We start from the raw sequence: 7500 nt of genomic DNA on the forward strand, positions 1-7500 counted from the left end.
TCAGTCAGTGTATTGATCTATAGGTACATAACATATCAGTTAGTGTATTGATCTACAGGACTGTTACTGTCAGGGTTAATGTAGCAGAGACTGTTACTGTCAGGGTTAATGAGCTCCAGACTGTTACTGTCAGGGTTAATGTAACAGAGACTGTTACTGTCAGGGCTAATGAGCTCAGACTGTTACTGTCAGGGTTAATGTAACAGAGACTGTTACTGTCAGGGTTAATGTAACAGAGACTGTTACTGTCAGGGTTAATGAGCTCCAGACTGTTACTGTCAGGGTTAATGTAACAGAGACTGTTACTGTCAGGGTTAATGAGCTCCAGACTGTTACTGTCAGGGTTAATGAGCTCCAGACTGTTACTGTCAGGGTTAATGTAACAGAGACTGTTACTGTCAGGGTTAATGTAACAGAGACTGTTACTGTCAGGGTTAATGTAACAGAGACTGTTACTGTCAGGGTTAATGTAACAGAGACTGTTACTGTCAGGGTTAATGGGCTACCAGACTGTTACTGTCAGGGTTAAATGAGCTCCGAGACTGTTACTGTCAGGGTTAATGAGCTCCAGACTGTTACTGTCAGGGTTAATGTAACAGAGACTGTTACTGTCAGGGTTAATGTAACAGAGACTGTTACTGTCAGGGTTAATGTAACAGAGACTGTTACTGTCAGGGTTAATGTAACAGAGACTGTTACTGTCAGGGTTAATGAGCTCCAGACTGTTACTGTCAGGGTTAATGTAACAGAGACTGTTACTGTCAGGGTTAATGTAACAGAGACTGTTACTGTCAGGGTTAATGAGCTCCAGACTGTTACTGTCAGGGTTAATGTAACAGAGACTGTTACTGTCAGGGTTAATGTAACAGAGACTGTTACTGTCAGGGTTAATGTAACAGAGACTGTTACTGTCAGGGTTAATGAGCTCCAGACTGTTACTGTCAGGGTTAATGTAACAGAGACTGTTACTGTCAGGGTTAATGTAACAGAGACTGTTACTGTCAGGGTTAATGTAACAGAGACTGTTACTGTCAGGGTTAATGAGCTCCAGACTGTTACTGTCAGGGTTAATGTAACAGAGACTGTTACTGTCAGGGTTAATGTAACAGAGACTGTTACTGTCAGGGTTAATGTACTCCAGACTGTTACTGTCAGGGTTAATGTAACAGAGACTGTTACTGTCAGGGTTAATGTAACAGAGACTGTTACTGTCAGGGTTAATGTAACAGAGACTGTTACTGTCAGGGTTAATGTAACAGAGACTGTTACTGTCAGGGTTAATGTAACAGAGACTGTTACTGTCAGGGTTAATGTAACAGAGACTGTTACTGTCAGGGTTAATGTAACAGAGACTGTTACTGTCAGGGTTAATGTAACAGAGACTGTTACTGTCAGGGTTAATGTAACAGAGACTGTTACTGTCAGGGTTAATGTAACAGAGAATGTTACTGTCAGGGTTAATGTGCTCCAGACTGTTACTGTCAGGGTTAATGTAACAGAGACTGTTACTGTCAGGGTTAATGTAACAGAGACTGTTACTGTCAGGGTTAATGTAACAGAGACTGTTACTGTCAGGGTTAATGTAACAGAGACTGTTACTGTCAGGGTTAATGTAACAGAGACTGTTACTGTCAGGGTTAATGTAACAGAGACTGTTACTGTCAGGGTTAATGTAACAGAGACTGTTACTGTCAGGGTTAATGTAACAGAGACTGTTACTGTCAGGGTTAATGTAACAGAGACTGTTACTGTCAGGGTTAATGTAACAGAGACTGTTACTGTCAGGGTTAATGTAACAGAGACTGTTACTGTCAGGGTTAATGTAGCTCCAGACTGTTACTGTCAGGGTTAATGTAACAGAGACTGTTACTGTCAGGGTTAATGAGCTCACAGACTGTTACTGTCAGGGTTAATGTAACAGAGACTGTTACTGTCAGGGTTAATGTAACAGAGACTGTTACTGTCAGGGTTAATGTAACAGAGACTGTTACTGTCAGGGTTAATGTAACAGAGACTGTTACTGTCAGGGTTAATGTAACAGAGACTGTTACTGTCAGGGTTAATGAGCTCCAGACTGTTACTGTCAGGGTTAATGTAACAGAGACTGTTACTGTCAGGGTTAATGTAACAGAGACTGTTACTGTCAGGGTTAATGTAACAGAGACTGTTACTGTCAGGGTTAATGTAACACGAGACTGTTACTGTCAGGGTTAATGTAACAGAGACTGTTACTGTCAGGGTTAATGTAACTAGAGACTGTTACTGTCAGGGTTAATGTAACAGAGACTGTTACTGTCAGGGTTAATGTAACACGAGACTGTTACTGTCAGGGTTAATGTAACAGAGACTGTTACTGTCAGGGTTAATGTAACAGAGACTGTTACTGTCAGGGTTAATGAGCTCCAGACTGTTACTGTCAGGGTTAATGTAACAGAGACTGTTACTGTCAGGGTTAATGTAACAGAGACTGTTACTGTCAGGGTTAATGTAACAGAGACTGTTACTGTCAGGGTTAATGTAACAGAGACTGTTACTGTCAGGGTTAATGTAACTCGAGACTGTTACTGTCAGGGTTAATGTAACAGAGACTGTTACTGTCAGGGTTAATGTAACAGAGACTGTTACTGTCAGGGTTAATGTAACAGAGACTGTTACTGTCAGGGTTAATGTAACAGAGACTGTTACTGTCAGGGTTAATGAGCTCCAGACTGTTACTGTCAGGGTTAATGAGCTCCAGACTGTTACTGTCAGGGTTAATGTAACAGAGACTGTTACTGTCAGGGTTAATGTAACAGAGACTGTTACTGTCAGGGTTAATGTAACAGAGACTGTTACTGTCAGGGTTAATGTAACAGAGACTGTTACTGTCAGGGTTAATGTAACAGAGACTGTTACTGTCAGGGTTAATGTAACAGAGACTGTTACTGTCAGGGTTAATGTAGCTCCAGACTGTTACTGTCAGGGTTAATGAGCTCCAGACTGTTACTGTCAGGGTTAATGTAACAGAGACTGTTACTGTCAGGGTTAATGTAACAGAGACTGTTACTGTCAGGGTTAATGTAACAGAGACTGTTACTGTCAGGGTTAATGTAGCTCGAGACTGTTACTGTCAGGGTTAATGTAGCTCAGACTGTTACTGTCAGGGTTAATGTAACAGAGACTGTTACTGTCAGGGTTAATGTAACAGAGACTGTTACTGTCAGGGTTAATGTAGCAGAGACTGTTACTGTCAGGGTTAATGTACAGAGCTGTTACTGTCAGGGTTAATGAACAGAGACTGTTACTGTCAGGGTTAATGTAACAGAGACTGTTACTGTCAGGGTTAATGTAACAGAGACTGTTACTGTCAGGGTTAATGTAACTCCAGACTGTTACTGTCAGGGTTAATGTAACAGAGACTGTTACTGTCAGGGTTAATGTAACAGAGACTGTTACTGTCAGGGTTAATGTAACAGAGACTGTTACTGTCAGGGTTAATGAGCTCGAGACTGTTACTGTCAGGGTTAATGTAACAGAGACTGTTACTGTCAGGGTTAATGAGCTCCAGACTGTTACTGTCAGGGTTAATGTAACAGAGACTGTTACTGTCAGGGTTAATGTAACAGAGACTGTTACTGTCAGGGTTAGTGTAACAGAGACTGTTACTGGTCAGGGTTAATGTAACAGAGACTGTTACTGTCAGGGTTAATGAGCTCAGACTGTTACTGTCAGGGTTAATGTAACAGAGACTGTTACTGTCAGGGTTAATGTAACAGAGACTGTTACTGTCAGGGTTAATGAGCTCCAGACTGTTACTGTCAGGGTTAATGTAACACAGACTGTTACTGTCAGGGTTAATGTAACAGAGACTGTTACTGTCAGGGTTAATGAGCTCCAGACTGTTACTGTCAGGGTTAATGTAACAGAGACTGTTACTGTCAGGGTTAATGAGCTCCAGACTGTTACTGTCAGGGTTAATGTAACCGAGACTGTTACTGTCAGGGTTAATGTAACAGAGACTGTTACTGTCAGGGTTAATGTAACAGAGACTGTTACTGTCAGGGTTAATGTAACAGAGACTGTTACTGTCAGGGTTAATGTAACAGAGACTGTTACTGTCAGGGTTAATGTAACAGAGACTGTTACTGTCAGGGTTAATGAGCTCCAGACTGTTACTGTCAGGGTTAATGTAACAGAGACTGTTACTGTCAGGGTTAATGTAACAGAGACTGTTACTGTCAGGGTTAATGTAACAGAGACTGTTACTGTCAGGGTTAATGTAACAGAGACTGTTACTGTCAGGGTTAATGTAACAGAGACTGTTACTGTCAGGGTTAATGTAACAGAGACTGTTACTGTCAGGGTTAATGAGCTCCAGACTGTTACTGTCAGGGTTAATGTAACAGAGACTGTTACTGTCAGGGTTAATGTAACAGAGACTGTTACTGTCAGGGTTAATGTAACAGAGACTGTTACTGTCAGGGTTAATGTAACAGAGACTGTTACTGTCAGGGTTAATGTAACAGAGACTGTTACTGTCAGGGTTAATGTAACAGAGACTGTTACTGTCAGGGTTAATGAGCTCCAGACTGTTACTGTCAGGGTTAATGTAACAGAGACTGTTACTGTCAGGGTTAATGTAACAGAGACTGTTACTGTCAGGGTTAATGTAGCTCCAGACTGTTACTGTCAGGGTTAATGTAGCTCAGACTGTTACTGTCAGGGTTAATGTAACAGAGACTGTTACTGTCAGGGTTAATGTAACAGAGACTGTTACTGTCAGGGTTAATGTAGCTACAGACTGTTACTGTCAGGGTTAATGTAACAGAGACTGTTACTGTCAGGGTTAATGTAACAGAGACTGTTACTGTCAGGGTTAATGTAACAGAGACTGTTACTGTCAGGGTTAATGTAACAGCAGACTGTTACTGTCAGGGTTAATGTAACAGAGACTGTTACTGTCAGGGTTAATGTAACAGAGACTGTTACTGTCAGGGTTAATGTAACAGAGACTGTTACTGTCAGGGTTAATGTAACAGAGACTGTTACTGTCAGGGTTAATGTAACAGAGACTGTTACTGTCAGGGTTAATGTAACAGAGACTGTTACTGTCAGGGTTAATGTAACAGAGACTGTTACTGTCAGGGTTAATGTAACAGAGACTGTTACTGTCAGGGTTAATGTAACAGAGACTGTTACTGTCAGGGTTAATGTAACAGAGACTGTTACTGTCAGGGTTAATGTAACAGAGACTGTTACTGTCAGGGTTAATGAGCTCCAGACTGTTACTGTCAGGGTTAATGTAACAGAGACTGTTACTGTCAGGGTTAATGTAACAGAGACTGTTACTGTCAGGGTTAATGTAACAGAGACTGTTACTGTCAGGGTTAATGTAACAGAGACTGTTACTGTCAGGGTTAATGTAACAGAGACTGTTACTGTCAGGGTTAATGTAACTAGAGACTGTTACTGTCAGGGTTAATGTAACAGAGACTGTTACTGTCAGGGTTAATGTAACAGAGACTGTTACTGTCAGGGTTAATGTAACAGAGACTGTTACTGTCAGGGTTAATAACAGAGACTGTTGCACTGTCAGGGTTAATGAGCTCCAGACTGTTACTGTCAAGGTTAATGAGCTCCAGACTGGCCTGTCAGGGTTAATGAGCTCCAGACTGTTACTGTCAGGATTCAATGTAACAGAGACTGTTGCTGTCAGGGGTTAATGAGCTCCAGACTGTTGCTGTCAGGGTTAATGTAACAGAGACTGTTACTGTCAGGGTTAATGTAACAGAGACTGTTACTGTCAAGTTAATGAGCTCAGACTGTTACTGTCAGGGTTAATGTAACGAGACTGTTACTGTCAGAAGTTAATGAGCTCCAGACTGTTACTGTCAGGGTTAATGTAACAGAGACTGTTACTGTCAGGGTTAATGTAACAGAGACTGTTACTGTCAGGGTTAATGTAACAGAGACTGTTACTGTCAGGGTTAATGAGCTCCAGACTGTTACTGTCAGGGTTTGTAACAGAGACTGTTACTGTCAGGGTTAATGTAACAGAGACTGTTACTGTCAGGGTTAATGTAACAGAGACTGTTACTGTCAGGGTTAATGTAACAGAGACTGTTACTGTCAGGGTTAATGTAACAGAGACTGTTACTGTGGGAACTGTTACTGTCAGGGTTAATGTAACAGAGACTGTTACTGTCAGGGTTAATGTAACAGAGACTGTTACTACCAGTTAATGAGCTCCAGACTGTTACTGTCAGGGTTAATGAAGCTCATTGTTACTGTCAGGGTTAATGTAACAGAGACTGTTACCGTCAGGGTTAATGTAACAGAAGGCTGTTACTGTCAGGGTTAATGTAACAGAGACTGTTACTGTCAGGGTTAATGTAACAGAGACTGTTACTGTCAGGGTTAATGTAACAGAGACTGTTACTGTCAGGGTTAATGAGCTCAGACTGTTACTGTCGGGGTTAATGTAACAGAGACTGTTACTGTCAGGGTTAATGTAACAGAGACTGTTACTGTCAGGGTTAATGTAACAGAGACTGTTACTGTCAGTTAATAGGCTCCAGACTGTTACTGTCGGGTTAATGTAACAGAGACTGTTACTGTCAGGGTTAATGTAACCAGAGACTGACACTGTCGGGAGTTAATGTAACAGAGACTGTTACTGTCAGGGTTAATGTAACAGAGACTGTTACTGTCAGGGTTAATGTAGAGACTGTTACTGTCAGGGTTAATGTAACAGAGACTGTTACTGTCAGGGTTAATGAGCTCCAGACTGTTACTGTCAGGGTTAATGTAACAGAGACTGTTACTGTCAGGGTTAATGTAACAGAGACTGTTACTGTCAGGGTTAATGTAACAGAGACTGTTACTGTCAGGGTTAATGTAACAGAGACTGTTACTGTCAGGGTTAATGTAACAGAGACTGTTACTGTCAGGGTTAATGAGCTCCAGACTGTTACTGTCAGGGTTAATGAGCTCCAGACTGTTACTGTCAGGGTTAATGTAACAGAGACTGTTACTGTCAGGGTTAATGTAACAGAGACTGTTACTGGCTGTCAACTACAGCTGCTGCGGTCATCATCTCTGATCTCAACCTTCACCACAACACAACACTGTCATCCTCCCTCATCCTGTCTGTGTGTGTGTGTGAGATATTCATGTGACAGTACATGGCTAACCAGTACTTTGTAAAAAAACACTTTGGTTTTCCTACTCCAAGATCTCTTGAAATATGCTGATTTCTTAGTAGAATTGATAGGTGGATGGTCATTTATTTATTTATGAATTATGTTCAGGCACACTGTAAGTGGTTGGGCAACATTTATTTAACAAAGGAAACGGACGAACCTGAGCTAGAATACCTTTACAAAAGGATAACTTTTAACATCTATAGACGGAGAACGGAAATAGTTGTTATCGACTTGCATTGTTTTCTTCTATTGTAAAAAAATGAAAAATAAATGAAATAAAAATAAATAAGAAATAAAAAATACTTGTCACAGGGGC

Source organism: Oncorhynchus masou, unplaced genomic scaffold (assembly GCF_036934945.1).
Source record: "Oncorhynchus masou masou isolate Uvic2021 unplaced genomic scaffold, UVic_Omas_1.1 unplaced_scaffold_8954, whole genome shotgun sequence".
In the NCBI taxonomy this organism is placed as follows: Eukaryota; Metazoa; Chordata; class Actinopteri; order Salmoniformes; family Salmonidae; genus Oncorhynchus; species Oncorhynchus masou.